General features: G+C 41.1%; 1 protein-coding gene across 3 annotated transcripts in view; it reads left to right on the top strand.

Moving 5' to 3' along the window:
• Positions 1-21697, top strand: part of mgat4c (mgat4 family member C) — a 174866-nt gene that overhangs the window by 39753 nt on the left and 113416 nt on the right. For 2 of the 3 annotated variants that reach the window (XM_034085979.2, XM_034085980.2), the window contains exon 2: positions 2851-2938. The exons of the other annotated variant lie outside the window; for it this stretch is intronic. The gene's annotated coding sequence lies outside the window, so the exon portion shown is untranslated. The remainder of the gene's footprint in view (positions 1-2850; positions 2939-21697) is intronic. 3 annotated transcript variants of the gene reach the window in all.

Genomic DNA, 21697 nt, shown 5'->3' with positions numbered 1-21697 from the left:
ACATGGCGAGACTTTTTATCAAATATTTCCTAAACACCTTCACGGATATTTGCTTTTATATGGCAGAAAGTGAAAAACAGCTCAGCTTGAAAAAAATAAAGTGACCTTTTCCGAGCTGAATGTTAATTTATCCATCGTGCGTGAAAATGGATTGGAACTGAAATGATTCATGAGTGTTTGTGTCTGCGTCTCACACATTCAGTTTACATGTTGTTTCACAGTCACTGAGTCATTATGCTGAGGTTTTTGCCGCTATGATGGCTTTTACTGTCAGCGCTGCTATAATGAGTTACACAAACAGCATAATCAAGTCTCCAGGGTCGGCCATTAGGGCCTGCGTTTGGTTTATTACTGCAGTCCAGTCTTATTTTTACATGAGTTTGGACGTTGCTCAGGACTTTACTGGAAAGCTGTTGTTTTGCTCATTAAAATGATTCCCACTGCAGTGTAGTGGCATTATTATATGATAATGTACACCACAAAGCTGCGATGTTTTTATGACCATCTCAACAATGGAGGGAAAATAACATTGCAGCATACGCAATTGGAAATATATCATTTTTAATATGCACTCATTAGCACATTATGTTCTAGCCTAACACTTTCAGATTTTAATTTTGGTTGTGGGTGGGAGAAAAAAGTGTTTAAAATCATTTTGTTGTGTGAAAACTGTCAAAAATTAAATAAACTTCCCTGGAGCGATGCAGGCCATTTGTGAGGTTATAATTAAAATTAAGGCTGGAGTTTTTTTCTAAAAGTCATACATAAAATAAAGTCCTTGCACAGACTTTTTTCAACCAACATGAAGACAAAGTTGCGTGCTCTCCACCCAATATAAAAAAGAACAATCAAAAAGTATTCCACTATGTTTTGTTTTCTGATGGAGAAAATAGTGTTTGTTGTCCACAGTTAGCTAGTTAAAGGGGACCTATCATGCCAAATGCACCTTTGTACGTCTTTTATACATGAATATGTGTCCCCGGTGTGTCAGGGAACTCACCAAGTGTCAGAAAATAAAACCCTCTCTCTTTTCCTCCATACCCAAATCTCTAAAAACGGGGCTGCAACGGAGCTGATCCAGACTGATGCAGATTTGAAATTGTTCTGAAGTCAGAAACGGGGTGCTCCGCCTATATGGCCAACTCTCCACCTATCAGGGGAATGAGAGGTTGCGTGGCATGGTAACAGCATGGTAACAGCATGGTAACAGCATGGTAACATGACGCTCGTGCCTCGCCCCACTCCTTTGAAGGGGGGCGTGGTCAGCTGCAGCTCATTTGCCACAGAATCAGCCCTTGTGAAGAGAGGGCTGGAATAGAGCAAATAGAGCTAAATGAGGCATGGCTAAAATCTGTTTGGTATTTTGAAAAAAAAACTTCACAGACATGTTTCTATATAGGTATGGCCCTACAAAATATTATTCAAATATAGCATGATAGGTCCACTTTAAGTTTACCGGACTTCTTTATGTGGATTGATATGACTGCAAATAGTCCCTTGATCCTCCTTAGCAACAGTCTGTTCTCCTTAGCAACGGTCTGTTCTCCTTAGCAGTGGTCTGTTAATGAATGAAATTAACAACCTCTGTCCAAATTGACCAATCAGAATAGAGTATTCAACTAAGCCGTGTATTAATAAGTTATAATTGCCTTATAGGAGAGCTCCTGTCTCCCATCATGTTGAGGAGGAATAGCAAAACATTGTAGATTTGAACTGGTCATAGTATATTTGTGTAGGCATATAAAGCCGATATTGCATTTTTACAAGATACACTGGAAATAGAGTGATTTAATATGACATTTTACTGGAGTTTCCACACGACAACTCAAACATAATAGTTTTATTCTTCTGAATGTGGCAGTTTTTCAGACGATGATTAGAAACACAGCTTGGACAATGTGTAATTACCTTCAGCAGTTTGTCTCCACAATTTCAAAGTGCTTTGAATTCAACATCAGGCGTGCATCTGTTCTATGGGTTTAACTCATCGACATCATCGAAAGAATGATCATTTCTCAGCTTTGAACGAGCCGTAATGTCATATGCTGCGAATTGATGGCCTTATGCTTAGTGGGGAATAAATCAATGTAGCATACAGAGTAATATGTAAATGATAGGATAAAACACATCTGTGCTTTTCATAACGGATTTTAGGCGTTTTCCGGCACATTCCAGCCATGCGTTTATGAAAAGGGACATTACGTACTGTACAATCGTGATGAATGGCTGATGAATTGAGGTTGCTTTAATCACAATGTGTCCTCAGTTGAATGAATTAGATTGGCAGGTCAGACATAATGAATACCTCGGGCTTTAATAACCCATAAAGAAAAAGGAAGATAAGAGAAATGACCATCAAAGAGTCATTTCTGCACAACGATCAAGATGGTGCCGGATTTTATTGTAAAGCGTGACCTCTGACATTCAAACATAAAGAGTAAAGAAAGAACGGAGAATAATAAGCATTTATTTCGCAGTATTTAATCTTTAAGATGCTGAGAATATTAACCTCTTGTGTGTGCATTATGGCTTTCATTCAATTTCACGCGTTAGTCAAACACTAATGATATTTCCGTAAGTATTTGTCATAAGACGTCATTTTGTCTAATTATATTATCAATTTGCCTGGAATAAAAAAAAAGAACATTGTTATAATTTGATCAAAGCTTGTTTCCATACGTATTGCCGTGAGTCTGGACCCCCGCAGATGTTTTCTATGTCACCCTGTTTTCTGATCAAATAATCCCAAAACACATTCGGATATTTCAATTTACTGAAGTCATTCCTTCTGTAAAGAAAATGTCAGATCTCAGAGCCTTTTCTCATGTTGGTGTCCTCTGTGTTTTGTAGCTGACACACTGCTGTGAGTCTGGACATATGAAGCCCAAGTTCCTGCAGATCTTATTGGAATGCAGCCGGATACATTATTAATGTCAAGGTGAGACACACACACACACACACACACACACACACACACACACACACACACACACACACACACACACACACACACACACACACACACACACACACACACACACACACACACACACACACACACACACACACACACACACACACACACACACACACACACACACACACACACACACACACACACACACACACACACACACACACACTGTATCTCTGTCTCAGCAGTGTCTTGTCACTGTTCCAGCACAAATGCATCTTTTTGTTGTTGGCAGCCGAACTGGAGACGCTTTGTTTGATGGCATCACAAACCTTAAGGTTAAAGGAATTGTGACAAACACATTTTACCTGTTATGCCGAGCGATAGATGACAAGTTTATACCTCTCATGTCTGAACGCTACATCTGTTAGCTTAGCATGGGTTAGTTTAGCCTAGCAAAGCTTAGCTTACTGGAAATACTGGAAACAGGAAGTGACAGCTAGCCTGGCTCCGTCGTCAATTAACAAAATCCATCTTCCACCACCTCACTAATTAACATGTTATACACCATTTGTTTATTGGGTTGAGAACAGTCATTTCCTAGTTGGCAACCTCACTGTGACAACAAGACAGAGGCAGGCCAGATGTTTCCCCCTGCTCCCAGAGTGTTTGCTGAGCTAAGCTAACGGACTGATGACTAGCATTGTGAGGTATTTACCAGCATGATTGGTCAAAATACTATATCTAACAATTTTTTTAATTTCTTGGCCTCATAGAAATACTGCGAAAAGGATTATTATTGATATTTTAAGTCAGGGGTGGTTGACCTCTGCTTCATATTATTCGACCTAAGTATCAATGTTCTCATCAAACTCAACAAGAAAGCAAATGTTTTGCCGATTACCTAAGATCTCGAAGGTTTACAGATATTAGCGATAAACAATATGTGTTCAGGAGTGTTTTGGGAATGATTGGTCCTAGTGTAAGCTGATGAATTACATCTCTAAACCGTTACAAAAGAATGGTCCGTATACGGCCCGGGGACCAGAGGTTGCCCACCCCTGTTTTAAGTGGTTCTTTTTAGTTTACAAAGACAAAGCAAACCATGAGGCATTACATGTTCTTTCAACACATGAATAGCCACACACAAATTGTAGTATCTATATAATATTGACTTAACCCAGTGACTGCAAACTGAATATATTGCCAGTTATATCATCGCGCCTACCTATTCTGCACACTCACAGAAAAAGTAAGTGTCATAAACATGCTACTAAAGGGGGAGCCTATTTGAAATCCACTGAAGAACTCATCTGTTTTGATATGTTAAAATATGGAAGTTTCCCAAAAGTGTAACACATACTTTCTCAAACTGAAGCAGCGATATCAGTCCTCCGCTGGTAGGGCAGCACACAGCAGGAAACATGGCAAACAAGAGAGTATGTGATAATCATTAGAAATGCGGAGAAAATCAAATTAAATTAATTCCAGTCTGAAAATAACTGCTCCAGCACCTGCAGCACAGAGGATGCTCCGGCTCCTAATCTCTCATTGGTAAAGTTTGAATGTCATCCTCTGAAGTGTGACACTAATGTAAGTCAAGGTCTTCTTTTAGTTTTTTCCTGCAGAATTATTTCAATTAAGTGATGCTGTAATGTCGTTGGCCAGGAGGCTTTGCAGTGTGCCAGCGTCCAACAGTAATGAGCAGAGAACATGGGCTTTCTTAATGTAGCCTACATTTGCATTTTGCTCACTGCAGAACTTAAGGACATTACACGTCTTCGTCTGCCAAATCCTACTCTGCTGCTGAAATAAATACTTCCCCTTTTCCAATGAGTAATGGTACTTTTTGACACTGTTAAAATAACACGTTGACTATACAGACGCCAGAGCAATAACTTAAGCACAAAACACTTTTCTTTCGGTATTGATTAGCAGTTTATCCCTCCTTTGTGTTTGAGTCCCAGAGCGTTGATGTCAGTGTGGCTGCACCTGGTTAACTGCTCAGAGCTCATTCTCAGCTCTCAGGGTGGAACGAGCTCTTGCAGCTTGTTGTATGCATTCATTATTCCTCACCTTATGATGTCTCATCATTATCACAAGTATAATAATAACCCTAACCCATCAACTTCGTAACATAATTTTTCGGAACAATCCAGCAGTACCACTCCTCTCCCTTATTCTTTAGCACAGCCTACAAAGTCATGTTTTAATCGTTGGAGATGTCAAAATCAATGCGAACCTCATCACACTTTCCTCCACTCCAGTTTTACAAGTAGACGGCTATTCAAGGGCCAGGGTCGAGCACCCCAAAGATCTGCCAGGTCTACCCACCCTACCTCTTGGCCACACTGGGAAATGTTTCTATAGAGCAGGGGTGTCAAACTCAAGGCCCGGGGGCCACATTCGGCCCGCGACTTCATTTTCTGCGGCCCCACAAGAGCTTGCAAAGAATATAATATGTTTATTATACGGTTACATGCTACAGAAGCACGTTGCCCATAAACTACATGTCCCACAATGCATCTCAAATATGACTTTTTTCTCAGAATTTGCCTTTTTTTCTTCAAAATATGCATTTTTTCATAGAATTCCCTTTTCTCAGAATTAGATTTTTATTTCAAAATGTCCCTTCTATTTATTTTTTCTCCAGAATTTGGCTTTTCTTTTTAAATCATGTTGGGACATACGCACTGAAGAGACTTGCAATATTTTGCCCTAGACTTCTGCTTTCAGACGTAGTTAATTATGAAGTTATTACCCTATCTGATGATAATCCAATGCAGAGGCAATGATGTAATATAATACATTATTTTATATATATGATATATTTATACATGTATTTTTATATAGTCTTAAAGTTACTACCGGCCCTTTGAGTGCAACCATAATGCTGATGTTGCCCGCGATGAAATTGAGTTTGACACCCCTGCTATAGAGTGATACAGTAATGAGTCCTACAGTAAAACCCGGAGAAAATAGCATTTTAGCGCTTCAAGTTCCCTCGTCCTGAAGTCAATGGTATTTTTTAAGTGTTTGTGGTTAGAAGACTGAATTACCGTCTGTGGATATGTTCACATTTTGTTCTAAGACATAAAATACGACAGCAACAACGTTAATGTCCGCGGCTTCTATGTGTCATAAAAATGGCGGTTGCTAACAAGCGACTAAATAAACGACTAAACGTCATCAGGCTGACATTAGATTAGTTGATGTGTGCAGCCATGAGACCGTGATGTCGTTTGTTTATTTCAGCTTTTCATTTCAGTTAATTGATTTATCCTTCAGAAATCTGATCACAGCGTGTTAAGTATCAAAGAAGTGTGTTGATTCTTTTCTGCAATATACAGAAATCCAATGGGAAATCTCATTGCTTGTTGTCGAGGGACCCGTTTTGGGATCCAAACCAATCACCCAATACATTCCCAAATGCAGACATGTACTCTCTCCTATGGACCTCCAGATCAACACACTTCGCGGTCGGTCAAGTTGGCAAACAATGATTTGAAAATGAAAATGTCCAAGTAAAAATACTTTTCATCTTAAAGATGTTAAAGAAAACGATCAAGTGGGTCGATATCACTATAAAGTAACTCTCAGTTATCATGAACATGTAGCAGAATAATGAGGTGTTATTATAAAAGGCCAAACATATCAGAACAATGATAAGTCTCTTGAAGTGTGTTTCCTTCATTGTATACCTTATTGATCTCGTACCATTGGATGTACGTGATTTTGGCATATCACGCACTCTGCTCTGCTAACTACAGTGTGTGTAATAAGTGCTTAAATTATACTACATTTAACAAATAATTATATGGTTGTATTGTCCATCATGTGTATTCTATTTTCATAATAATATTGAACATTTTTCATGTGTTCCTGACATTTGCGGTCCACCCTGTCATAAGGGGTAACTGATGTTTTCAGTGACATCACTACCACCATTTTGTCTTTCCTCAATAGACATTGGCTAGGTGCAAAGTAAGTTTTAACTTATATTTCGACATTTTAATCATATTATGTGTGTAGTTGGATGTTATCAAGCTTAACATGTCCACTCTGTCATAGTGAAATGTCAATGAATAGAAAAACCTTTCAGAAATTGGAAATATCTTTGTTAAACAGTACACAGTCACCTTGCTAACTGAATCATGTTGCTACAGTAACTGAAGGTCCACCATGTGCTCATTAAATGCTAATATTAGCCAAACATGTCCACCCTGTCAGCAAGCCTTCCATACATAATATAACATGTACATTTTCAGACAGCTTCTCAACAATATATTTCAGTTAATGGAAAAAGTATTTGGATAATAATTAAATGATGGCAAACTATTTGTACCTTTGTCCACCCTGTCAGCAAGCCTTCCCATGACAGGGTGGACATGGTACAAATAGTTTGCCATCATTTCATTATTATCCAAATACTTTTTCCATTAACTGAAATATATTGTTGAGAAAGGGACTATAGCTTTCTGAAAATTTACATTTTATACTCACTATGTAATTACAATATATTTACTCTTTGAATTGTGTCCATGCCAGGGTGGATACATTTTGCTGTTTGCATGTACTTGCATTTAATTTATAAAAATTGTGGGAGCTTGACCAACATCCATTTCTAACAGCATAACGTATACAATGTATATATACAATATATATACAATGAATATGAAGTTTAATGGAACATCTTTTTGGAAATGGGGAAGTCTCAAATGCAACGTATGGTGATATTGACTCAAGTATTTCCTTTCCCTCCAAGCTTAACACTATTTCTGCCAAAAGTAAATAAGGCTTTGTTGTTCAGTCAACACAATATTCACTTTATTCCATCATAGTGTTTTGGAAGTACGACTGGTGAATAGTCAATTGTAACCCAATTGTTCTGGTATGACTTGTCAAAAGGGTTACAATGAGTGAAAATGTATTAATTGGGCCATTGTTGACAAGTGGCAGGAATACATTTACATAAAAGCCAGCTCAGTTTCCCTTGGATGTCCATCAACTCTGCCGGATGCACATGCAGGGTCGCGCCGCAGATCAGCTTCCACTGATGCATATTTCCGATCCGCCGGCTTCCCGTTTGCCGTTAAACCCAACGTGGAATAGTGTGAGCAGGTAGAGACAGAGGTGCAGAATGAATGGGCGGCAGATACAGCAGCGAGGTGGACCAGAGAGATTAGCTGGGAAATTGACACTGACAAATCTCATACATTAAGGCTTCCTGGGAGGCAGCTATCGGTAGACGAGGCGGCAGGCACCATATCCCACAAATGGCACTGGGTTTCTTTGATACTCTGCCTGCAGCACGTTGGAAAGCAAAAAAAAAACACCCTCCCGTCTAGTGCACGGAAGATAAGGAAGCCAGGTGTGCTCAGAGGCATTGCATTTGACTAATGTGTTTACCGCTAGAATAATGAATAGAGTTCAGGAATATGAGAGTAATTAATTTGAGCTGTTCTCGCTAAATAACAAAGCAAATACGGGCAAAACTGTTTCATTTCCCTTTGGAACTAGATTTTCTTTTTTCCCTCCCCCTTTCTCGCCGGCTTTAATGAGATAAAACCAGCCTGCTTTGATAAGGAGTCTTAGTTACGAGGCTGTTTGCTTACATGTTATATTTGAAAACGAAGGACATACAACATTTACATCTATCTTTTGAGTTTTCACAGAGGCTTCAAAGATGACCTATTATTCCTTTAGAACAACAGAAGTTCATATTTATCCTCACACAATACAGAATTGAATTAGCAAATTCAAAGTTTTATCTTTAGCAGCTATCGTCAAGGTTGAGAATAGCCCATTTCCCCTCAGTAAACAGTTTGAAAATCAAAAGTATATATTGTATGTACGGTCACTGATCGTCTAATCACCAAACATACACACCTCAGGCCGTTACAGCCACACTGCTTGGTGTTTGCCGAGTGCCGTGACTTAACCCCGCTCCAGAGGTTCATTGTGTGTTCCTTCCATCTTTATTTATTTTGGACAGTGAACCTGTTCTCCTGAAATAGGACCAGTGCCCATGCTGTTACCTAGCAACAAAGTGAGTCCTCGGGACTTAGCACCTTCCAGGATATTTCCCCCTTCCCCCTACACCTTAAAACTTGTCCTCTTTTGCCGTGTGGACATCTCTTTGCATATTGTTCAGGACATTTTAAGTGCAGTTTGCAATGAGTTGTTTTTAGTTTTAGAATTAGAAATTAGAAATTAGAAATCTGTTCTCGGTCCCCTCCTCTTCTCTTTGTATACAAACTCGCTTGGATCAGTCATTAGCCCGCATGGTTTTTCATACCACTGCTACGCTGACGACACCCAATGAATTCTGTCCTTTCCCCGCTCAGAGACCCAGGTCGTCGCACGCATCTCTGCTTGTCTAGCTGACATCTCTCAGTGGATGTCCGCTCATCACCTCAAGCTCAACCTTGACAAGACTGAGCTGCTTTTCCTTCCGGGAAAAGATTGTCCCACTCTTGACCTGACTATCAACATCGGCACCTCTGTTGTTCCCCCGACTCAGACTGCAAGGAATCTGGGTGTGATCCTAGATAACAACCTGTCCTTCACTGCAAACATCGCTGCTACAACCCGTTGCTGCAGATACACGCTCTACAACATCAGGAGGATGCGTCCCCAGCTGACCCAGAAAGCGACGCAGGTTCTGGTCCAGGCTCTCGTCACCTCACGCCTAGACTACTGCAACTCCCTCCTGGCTGGTCTACCTGCATGTGCCATCCGACCTCTGCACTCATCCAGAATGCAGCGGCTCGTCTGGTCTTCAACCTTCCTACATGTTCCCACACCACGCCGCTCCTCCGCTCCCTTCACTGGCTTCCGGTAACTGCTAGAATCCACTTCAAGACACTGGTACTTGCTTACCATGCTGCGAATGGATCTGGCCCTTCCTACATCCAGGACATGGTTAAACCGTACACCCCAGCACGTGCTCTACGCTCTGCATCAGCCAAATGACTCGCTGCACCCTCGCTGCGAGGGGGACCCAAGTTCCCATCAGCAAAAACACGTGGGTTTGCTATCCTGGCTCCAAAATGGTGGAATGAGCTCCCCATTGACATCAGGACAGCAGATAGCTTACACACCTTCCAGACTGAAACTCATCTCTTTCGACTCCACTTCGAGCGATAGAATGACTAACAAAGAATTACTAACAGAGCACTTATATACTAATAAAGGGCTGGCTTATCTAAAGACAGTTGAGTAGCACTTGAAATGTTTTTGCTCTATGAAGCCTGATGTACTTTATGATTCTGTTTTCTTCAAGTTTTTATTTTGTTGGTCGAACGCACTTATTGTAAGTCGCTTTGGATAAAAGCGTCAGCTAAATGCAATGTAATGTAAAAAAATGGACGATTGGAAGGAAACCCTCTTTATTCGTCAAACGTATGTACATGTAGACAGAAGAAAGACATTTGACCTGTGCATTTAACCCATCCTTGTACTAGGTATTTCTGCGTTACTGCATGCAAGGATTGGCACACGATAAGACATGTAGAAAATGTATAGAAACACAGATGAATGTAATTTACATTTAGGGCTAATCCAGTTCTCTTTACACCTCGTGAAACAAAGTACAACATGTCTGAGATATCCAGCCCTAAACTACAGTTACTCTGGAAGAGGTAGCATTACCCCAGTGAGTGTTTTCACCCCCTGATCACTTTGCCTTTTATCTGTGTCTATAGCAGCGATGCTCATTCAGTCTCCTTGTGGCAGTAGACCGGTGTGGCACACTGTGCAGTTTGACCTCTGCATTAGCACTAGGATGGGTGGGCAGCTTGTGTCTGGTGCCTCGCCCAGTGTGATGTAGTGTTAATTTCGTTGACTAAAACTATGACGAAATATGTTCGTCAACGACCTTTTTTTCCATGACGAAAACGAGACGATGACGAGACGGCACCGACGGCAGTAAACAATAACTGTAACGAAATCATCATGCAATATCGTTGACGAAAAGTGAAGAGACGAAAATGTAGTTTACTAAATAAAAACTATGACAAAATCTCTCTTTACTTTCGTTGACGAAAAATGAGGAGACGAAATATTATCAAAGATAACGTTAAATCTCTGATAGTCAGTTTTTCTCCCAGCAGTTCCATTTCCGGTGCTGCGGCAGAGCAGCAGCTGTTTCTGTGCTGCGCGCGGCGGTACATTTGAATTACACCGGGCAGCGGCACAATATGAACTGTCAGGAAGACTCGGGTCTAACTAACCTTATTTAACAGAAAATAAAATGGCAACAACAGGGCTTAGGAGCAGTGGTCGCGGTAACCGAATACCCCCCCCGTCAGCGCGAGTGAGTGATACATTGTGCACTCGACGGATAATAATGGATTATGACGGAAATGTTACAATCCTGTCCGTCAAAATGACTGACAACAAAAAAGTCTAAAGCCACCACTGCTTGGGAGAAAGAAACGATGTGATATTTCCAAACATTTCCAAACATTTGGACTACCTATGTTGCAAATGTATTATCTTTTCAATTTACACACGGCATCTATTGCACGTCTGTCCGTCCTGGGAGAGGGATCCCTCCTCTGTTGCTCTCCCTGAGGTTTCTCCCATTTTTCCCTTTAAAACTGGGTTTTCTTTGGAAGTTTTTCCTTGTACGATGTGAGGGTCTAAGGACAGAGGGTGTCGTATTGTCATACTGATATTCTGTACACACTGTGAAGACCACTGAGACAAATGTAACATTTGTGATATTGGGCTATATAAATAAACATTGATTGATTGATTGATTGATTGATTGATTGATTGATTGATATTTGGGCCCATTTTCGCTACAATGAGGCGGAGAAAAAAAGCGAATGCATTGTTTTATCAGAAGGGAAGCAATGTAGCAAAACAGCTGGTAAAAACACCACAAACCTGACCAGATACTCTTTCTTAATCATTCAACCTGAGTTTTTCATCAAATAAGGACAAGATAATCTTATTTATTTATATATACTATGGCTAGACTTGTTTGACTGAAATGTTCTATATAATCTGATGACTAAAAAAGACTCAACAGTTTTCATTGACAAAAAGTAGACTAAAATAATTAGTTTTCTTTGACTAAAATAAGACTAAAATGCTCAGACTTTTAGTCGACTAAATCTTGACTGAAATGTTTACTGTTTTAGTCGACTAAAATAGGACTAAAATGCTCAGACTTTTAGTCGACTAAAACTTGACTAAATAAAAACAGGATGAAGGTGACTAAATATGACTAAAACTAAAAAGGAAATTTAACACAGGACTAAGACTAAAACTAAATTAAAAAATAGCTGACGGAATTAACACTAGTGTGATGGACACTTCTGAAGCAATGGAGATGAGACTCAGATACCTCATTCACACCAACCGTGTTTCGGGGCCGGTTCGGAGCTGGAGCTTCAAAAGCACCGGGTTTTCCTGTTCACACCGCGGCGGAGCAGCCTCTTAGCTCCGGAATCCGGTTCGTTTCAAGCACCAAAAAAATTGTCCGGCCAGAGCAAAAGCACCACATACGTCACGCTTACGTCGAGGCGGGGACAGGGGCAGGGGCGGGATCAACTCCTGAACAACAACAAGAAGCCCGCGTTTTATCCAGTTTGTACACAACGATGGAGGAACTTAACAAGCAGCAGTGGTCCACAGAAGAGACCAGCTACCTACTGGGAATCTGGTCTTCCGAAGAGGTGCAGAGGAAGCTGGAGCACAATCGGCCATTGTTGTTGTTGTTGTCGTTGTGAGCTGTGAGGGGTTTCCGCGCGGTCTGGCTTTATGAAGCAGGCACGCAAACAGTTACGTCATGACGCAAACGATGACGCAATGACGCAGCACCAGTCGGACTCTGGGCGGTGTGAAAAAAGCCGGAGCTAAATCCGAAGAACCGGTTCTGAACCTGAAAAGCTCTAGCACGGAGCTGGAACCGGAGTTGCGTTGGTGTGAATGAGGTAAGAGAGAGATACGAGGAGAGCAGGAACTTTGATGGCAAACACTGACGGTTTATTTGGAGCTTCGGCCGGAGAATTCACAAGACATGTTCAGAACATCTCGACCCCAGCCAGACCCATGTAGCTGGTTCTGAGAGAACGATCAACATTGTGCATAACAAGATAACGCACTGTAATAACACGTCTATCAGCTGACGGCAACAGGCGGGAACAGGGAGACAGAACACTGACAGCACGGCAGCCAAGGTTGCATGACTGCGCTCAGCGAGGGCAGTACACTCTGACACACTGGGCCAAAGGTGTGGGCCAAGGAAAATATTTCCCCAACACCCAGGAGGTGAACTGGGACCTCTCCAAGAACCAGTCCACACCCCCTACTTCGATCTGTTCGGGGACTTGAACCGGCAACCCTACAGTTCCCAAACCAATGAGCCACTTCCACCCAGTCTGTTTTAAATACACCGTCACAATGCGGACTGTTTTACCAATGTATGAGCTACTGTGGTGATTAGGACGTCAATTATGTATGTATTTATATTTGCACGTTGCTTTGGTTGTAGTCATAATAGAATACATTCATGATCACTCTTATAATATTACAAAAATGTAAAGGTTTAGTTGTATAGTATAGTTTAGTTGATATTCTGTACAAACTGTGAAGACCAGAGACAAATATTGAGCTATATAAATAAACATTGATTGATTGTATATAAAGCCTAACAATTGTACAGTAATATGGCACACACACCTCTTTGCAGCAGCAGCAGCAGCGGCTTCACACAGACCATTTTCTTGTGAATTCATCAGACTTTTTATGTTGGTGCTTCATCAAGGAGACAAGCTGTTAAATATTCATGACGGCGTTGTGTTCTTAAAATAAGGCTCATTAGCACTCCCAGCCTCTTTTCAAGTTCCGCCTTTCTCTTGTCACTCTCAAAAGAGCAACACAAACATGTTATTCATCTCGCACAATCTCCGCACTCAAAGTGGGTTACACCGAACGATGCCTCTATCTTGAAATCAGACCGAATCCAATGCTTATTAGATTTGTAGTAGAACCCGTGAGAGTATTGAGCGAATCAGTTTACGTGTTGTGAAAGATGTTGTGCTGAAATGGCAGAATCGATTTCTTAAAATAATGGGAACATATGCTCCCAACAGGATCAAGATTACTCCGTTTCCCCCTAAAAAATAAATAAATATTGTGAGCACACTGGCTCAGTAGCTACATGTTAAAGCTCCTTAAGCTTTTCTTGCTGGGTTCTTTTTTTGTTGAGTTTGCATGATCACCTCCTCTCCATATACATTTCCCCAGGGTGGACACTAAATGAGTAAGAATAGGTTGTCTGGCAGCGCTACTTGATTGACTTAAAGCGATCTGCAGTGTGAGAAGCATCAGTGCACAAGGGCCGTGTATTGAACGAGTGAGAACCAGTGGAAATGGATGGAAACATTGATGGATAGGTTCAACAAATTAAATCAGTAAAAATTGTAATCCAGTTCCTGTTACGACCCGTCCACACAGCGGCTTTGGAAAAGGCTTGCCGGCGGGCGTGTCTGAAGCTCGACCAACAACCAATCACATGCATCTCCCGCCCCTGACACACAAGCAGCGGTTTGATTGGCTAGAGCTTGTACTGGCTTATGATTTGATTGGCTGACGCTTCCACCGAAAGCTTCAGAAGCTTCAAAAGTTGAACATTGCTCAACTTTTGCAGCCTGAAACGCCAGGAAAGCTCCGCTCTGCTTCCCACAATGCAGTTCGGCGAAAAGTGACGTCACCCCATTCAAAGTGAATTGGAAGAAGCTTCCAACGCCGCTGTGTGGACGGGCCGTTAGGGAATAATCTGCTTAGGTATTCAACCTTCGACACAGTTCATTTTCTCCTCTCACTGTCTCCTTTCCCCACGGCATAGGTCTACGGCCTTGGGTATTGCTGCTATCTCTCTTAAGGCGGGGCAGCTTGGGCGCATTGTTGTTGCCAGTCTATGACCGAGCACAAGCCGCCATGAGGTCGCTTACTGCTTAGGGACGTATGTTCCCTGGCGCACATTCTTTCCTATGGACGAGAGCTCTAGTTAGATTCAGGGTCCATAATTGTTTCGTCTCACTGATAAAGAATGTTGATTATTACACTCCGAACTAGTTAAAACCTCGAGCTGCAGAAAGAGTTCTTCAGAATTGGTTTGGCGACCGCTGTGTCATCTCGTGACACACCAGCTGTCTCGTCAATTCTCCGGCCGTAACTCCAAATAAACCGTCAGTGTTTGCCGTCAAAGTTCCAGCTCTCCTCGTGTCTCTCTGAGTCCTGACTCTCCATTGCTACAGAAGTTTCCCCCACAGTTCTCTTTACACTTTATGACGATGTCATCATTCCTGGGATATAGGGCCCCTAAAAAGTACAGAAGTGCAATAGTTAGTAAATGTTCGTAAATAGTAAATGCATCCAACACTCAGCGATTATTTTCGACTTCTGATCAGTCGGGAGAAATGTTTCACATGTTTTATTCAGCCTCGGTTTGGCAGTGGGTGTCAAGGTTTCTGCCGTCAGACCAAAACATTCCAAACTAACCTTGTAAAATGACATTGATCACATTTGACTGTTGAGGCGCACTGAATGTGTTGTTTAATTGTCCCCCGCTGTCACTGCAAAGAGAAAAATAATCCTTCATCTGCTCCGTGTGCTGACGTGAAAAGTGAGCGCACGGTCTTTGTTCATCTTTATTTCATTGAATGCAAGGACATGTAATTCTATTAAATGCATGCGATTTTCAGCAAACATGATCTGATGGACGAGAATCATGTGCAAACACTGACTTTTAGTACTTCAAATCTTCTGAGTATTGCAGACAGAAGAGACGTTCTGTAGGAATTACAGTTAAATAAAAGAGATATGCGTTTCCATGGCAAAAAGGAGAGTTCATAAAAATAAATACCACAACGTTGGTATTGGCAGCGGCTAATACCTTTGACATTGGTGCATCCCTAATTCACAAGAACTCAGCCACCTGCTCAGGGAAACATTTACACTTTGCAACCTGGGGTTAAATATATTGCCCAAGGACACTTTGAGATGTTTAGGGGCTGGGAATCAAACTACCAACCTACCTTCTGATTGGGAGGCGACCAATACCTCAAAGCCAGTCAAAGCGATGATTTTGGTCTAGCTACGATAAACACTATTCATCAGTACATTGTTCATTATAAATGGAAGCTTTGGAGTGACTTGAAGTCACCCCTGTATTTAATATGAACCATCTCCACTTTATATTAGGTGTAACATAAGACCTACCTCATAACATCCCATAAGGTAAGCTTTTAGTAATCATTAATGATTTCATTTAAGAGATGAATATGCTATTAGGAGTGTATTTCTGCATCTGCGATTGTGGCAGCCTTGTTTACTGTAATGTGTGTGGTGTGAATTCGGAGCACTTTATTGAATATAAATCTCTTTAATAGGTAAGTGGATAATGACTACCCGTTTTTACTAATCCATCTGTTGCCTTGCATGCAAATAGTAAAAATCCAGTTTTGTTTCAAGCATTTTCAACACACACACTTTAATAAGTCATTTCAGCAGGAGAGGTTCTCCTCACTTACAGGCTTGGTCCACCCATCGGCAACCTATTAACATCCACTTTATCAGCGCTTCCATATTTCATTAACTGCTTCATCAAACTTTAATGCAGCCCTGCTGCTGCACCTTTGTGTTTTTAGTGCAAAGTCATGTCTGGATTGAAAGCTTTACCTATACGTCTCCTGGTCGAGTCTTAATCACAGCTCCATCCGGAAATTATAGGCTTATTCTCTCGCAGCCAGGTTATTATGACCTCGACGCATACATGCTCCCGATGGCGCCACATATCCAGATCTTGGATGGATTGTTGCTTTCAAAAGGACATCATTAGTGGTGCAAAATGATTTCACAAAGCCAAAACCTGCTGAGAGCAGATGATGGGCCGGGCGCCAGTGGGCTTTCGCTCTCTTTCTCTGCGGACATGGCATTCAGCTGCTGTGCCACACTAAAGGATGTCTGGGGTAATATGCAGCTCTCAGATTGCTGGAGTCCTACTGAGCCTGCGGGCGGACGATTAGCCCAGAGCTGATCGCAGTGACCAGGGCCAAGCAGCCATAGATGAATAGGGGAGGAGATTGGACGGGGAAATGAGAGGCGGTGTACAGATGTGTGTGTGCATAATGGGCAGAAAATGTGTTGGTGTCAGAGTGGTTTAAGTGCTAAAACCAAATCCATTTGCTATTGAATTGTTGAAATTATTTTTGAAAAGACCTAGCCAGCATGGTTTCATGTAAAAATGCATGCCAGCATCAAAGAGAGCGCCAACGTGAATGAGAACGATTTTAAAAAGGGGCGACTCTGAATGTGGCAATCACTCTGAATAACTCAAATGGCAAGCGGCGACTCACAAAGTGTTTCCAGCATTACTGAGAATGCCTGGTTATTTCAATTCGACCCCGGTTCAATGTGCCACATGTCAGACGGTTTTTCTATGGTAACAAAGTGCAAATTGTACACTTAGCCTGGGAGCCATTGCTCTTGCATTGTGATCGCTGCATTCCGATAGCCTTATGATAGCACCCACGGTATTTTGCGAAAAGAAAGAAGTGGAAAAAATAAACTTCATTTGGGGTTCAAAGCTCAAACAAATGCTCAGTCTCCAAAGTATATTCTATTTCAGAGCTGTAGGCTATATCTTCCGATGACGTCTCGTATTGCACTCTTGGTTTCTGGGCCTCGGGAGGGTTTCTCATATAATATTGGTTGAAACTAGTCCAAAGGAAAGATGTGTTTCTCATAAAAAAAAGTGAGTAGAAGTCCAGTTGTATTTGCTCAGGCTAGATGAACCTGAAATTCTCTTTAAAGCTTTTCAAGAAAGAAGAAAAAAGCATGTGAGTTATGCAGGAAAACTCTGCAAAGGCTATCTAAGTCACTGCTGTGCTAAAGGCACGATATATGAACGGTCTGATAGTCAGTGCCATCTGGTAACACTACATATATCATTGTAATAGGTTTCTTGTTTGCCATACTGTCTTAGATGGTGTGTGTAATGTAGGGATATTGAGTCTGACAAATGGTTTAAATTCCAGTTTCTATCTCATAAAAAAATACTAATAATATAGCAATAACAAATAGTCATGTAACTTAATGGAAAGTCTGTTCACGTTAGCCTTAGCTCAGCTATTTACCCAAGCCAAAAGCTAACGTTAACCAACACCTTAACACAAATTCAACATGGATGTCTAGCTAGGAAAAAAGATGGGACCCATCATTCAGAAGTTCACTCAGCCCTCAGGAGTGTAATGCCTCATCTTAGGTTCATCACGCCACTACTGTCACAGGTATTGGTTCTTGTGACATGCTAGTGTCTATAAATACCTACTCATTTAGTTTCTCTGATTGTATCTTGTGTCTATCACACTTGTGTGCTTTCTTTTGTTGTTGGTCTGTTTAATCCACTGATTGTCACTTAAGGACACACTCCTTTTTTTGTTTGTGTGTGTATCTGCACCTCTGAACAAAAGGGTAAAATGTTGGTTAGCATGTTGAATAAAGCAGCAAAAACCAGGTGGTGTAGCCTATACTAAATAAATATTTTTTTACCAACTTGGTATTAAAAGAGAGACACTGAAACGAACAAACAAATAAACTGTGACACAACAACAAAAAAGACCATAGCCTTGGAGCACAAGCTGCTCTGCTTCTACTTATAGATCTGTTCACCTCGTCAGCCGGAGCGTAGTACTACTACTACTACCAGCACCACCCTACTACGACTACGACTACTACTACGACGACTACGATACTACTACGACGACTACTACTACTACGACGACTTACGACTACCATTCACCACCACTACTACTATACCACTAACCATTATTACTACTAAGACCACTCCCACTACCACCACACTACTACGACGCTACCAATTACCACTATACTACTAATACTACGACTAACCACCAACGACCACTACTACTACCACTTACTACTACTACCACCATCCACTACTTATACAACACTACACCACTACTACTAATACCACTACAGTATACTACTACTACGTACCACCCTATACTACGACTACGCACAATACCAGTAACTACTACTACTACTGACTACTACTACTTAACTACTTACTACCACGTACCACCACTACACTACTGTACTACTACCACCCTACTTACAACACTAACACGACCACTACTACTACTACTATACGCACACTACACTATAACTACCACTACCCATATACTCTACTACTACTACTACTACCACCACTACTTCTACTACTACTACTACTACTACTACCACCACTACCACTACTACTACTACCACCACTACCACTACTACTACTACCACTACCACCACTACTACTACTACTACTACTACTACCACTACCACTACTACTACTACCACTACCACTACCACTACCACTACCACTACTACTACTACCACTACTACCACTACTACTACCACTACTATTACCACTACTACTACAACCACTACCACCACTACTACGCACACTACTACTACTACTACTACTACTACCACTACCACTACTACTACTACTACTACTACTACCACCACTACTACTACTACTACTACTACTACCACCACTACTACTACTACCACCACTACCACTACAACCACTACCACCACTACTACTACTACGCACACTACCACTACTACTACTACCACTACCACTACTACTACCACTACCACTACTACTACTACTACCACCACTACTACTACTACTACTACTACTACTACCACCACTACTACTACTACCACCACTACCACTACTACCACTACCACCACTACTACTACTACGCACACTACCACTACTACTACTACCACTACCACTACTACTACTACTACCACTACTACTACTACTACTACTACTACTACTACCACTACCACTACTACTACTACTACTACTACTACCACTACTACCTCTACTACTACTACTACTACTGCTTCTAATACTTGGGCTGGCCACTTTTAACAATTGGCCTTGTTTACCATAAACATAAACACATTTGAAAGAGGTTTTTTGTTTAACCTCTCTGATAAATTAACACATAAACTAAAACATTGGAATTACACTGATGATTTAACACAAACAATGTTATTTATATTACAAGTAGCCTTTTTGCACGATTTTAATTGTACACACTGTGGTATGAACATGCAGTTTGGACTTCCATGCATGCTAAAATGTATATTTGCTATGTTAAACCTTATATTGTATGGCCCCAATTAGTTCTGCGTACTGGTACTGGACTTTAAAAAGTTTCGGTTCAAGTCCGGTTAAAACCGGAATGTCTGGAACCGGTACTTGGACGCGCAAAAAAACTAGCACTTACGTATATTCTGGTGTCTGTGGTTCTTTAAACATTCCCTGATAAACGTCATTCAGCGTCAATAAATGAGTGCTAATCCCAGTGTGCTCAGTGTACAACATCACATGTCATTTCACCTTCGATTCACGGTTTCAAAACGTAGCATTTCGCCACATGCTAATGCTAACCGGAAGTGAAGAATTTTCAGAATAAAAGTATTAAGTTAATAGTGTGAACTTCCGTTTTTTTCAGAATAAAACTGATTTAAATGAAATAGTGTATTTAATTCAAAATTACGCCATATCAACATTGATTTTAATTTCTGTATGTACATCACTATGTATGTACTATGTACTGTATAATGTACACATGTAGAGTTGTAGAAAAGACATGGTGTACAGACAGTACAGTACACTCTGACTGTACAGTCACTACAGTGTAGCCTATACTGTATAGTAGGTGTGTAACAGTGTAATGCGTATAGTCTACTCTACACTCTACCTTTCAGCAACGCTTTAGGGATTTAGGCTCAGTCAGCTCAGGGACTGTTTGGTTACTTTAGTTTGGTAAATGAAATACATGTTTGAACTTTGTAGTAGTTCACTGTAGTTGCTGTCATAAAGTCATTTGTAGTCATTTTTTTTTTTTACATTTGTACTTTGTAGAGAAATGTAGACACAAGTTGGAAGGGAGCACAATAAACCTGACGAGTTTGAATTTGAGTTGATTATGAGTTCATTTTCAATTGATAATTAGCTCACAATCAGTTCACTTTAGTTACTCACACAACTTGACACAAGCCATGGGTTCAGGTCCGGACTTATAAGTCCGGACCTGAACCTGAACCTCTGGACTTGAGTCCGGACCTGAACCTGAATGTGAGTCCAGGTACGGAGCACCAGCCCCAATAGTCAAAATCTATTTATTATTTCATGTCAAATAGCAGGCTACAGTGCAGTATTTAGAACACGTGACTAGGTGTGGTAAGCACAATTTCTCATCAGCTCTGACAATAGTGGGCTCCCGTGTAGACGTGACCCTCTTAACACTGCAATCTTGACTTAATTCCCTGCCATATTTCTCACTGTCACTCTGCAGCTCGTGGTGTTTGTGTTATCATCACAACATCCCCCCGTAGGCATCGCCCATAAATATCATTTACAGGCTGTATACACAATGAGGCAGACAGGACACACACAAAACATCACTCCCATAGGGACCTGAAGAGAATAGCAGTTAAATGATCTGGCCTCCTCCAGGACAAGGCAACATTCAATCACTCAAGACAGTCCGGCCCCGAGGAATACAGACAAACACATCACGTTATTGAGAGGAAGAAGCTGAAATACACAGGGCTTCAGAAACAAGGTTTGCACCAATCAAGTGTTGCCCTCATACTCCCAGCCGCACCCATTAATTATCATAACATGGTTGATTAGTGCCTTAAATTGTCTCTGCCGCCGTGCAT

This window comes from Pseudochaenichthys georgianus, chromosome 6 (assembly GCF_902827115.2).
Source record: "Pseudochaenichthys georgianus chromosome 6, fPseGeo1.2, whole genome shotgun sequence".
Classification (NCBI taxonomy): Eukaryota; Metazoa; Chordata; class Actinopteri; order Perciformes; family Channichthyidae; genus Pseudochaenichthys; species Pseudochaenichthys georgianus.
Note: the sequence above shows the minus strand (reverse complement) of the source record. Positions and strands in the feature narration are given on the sequence as shown.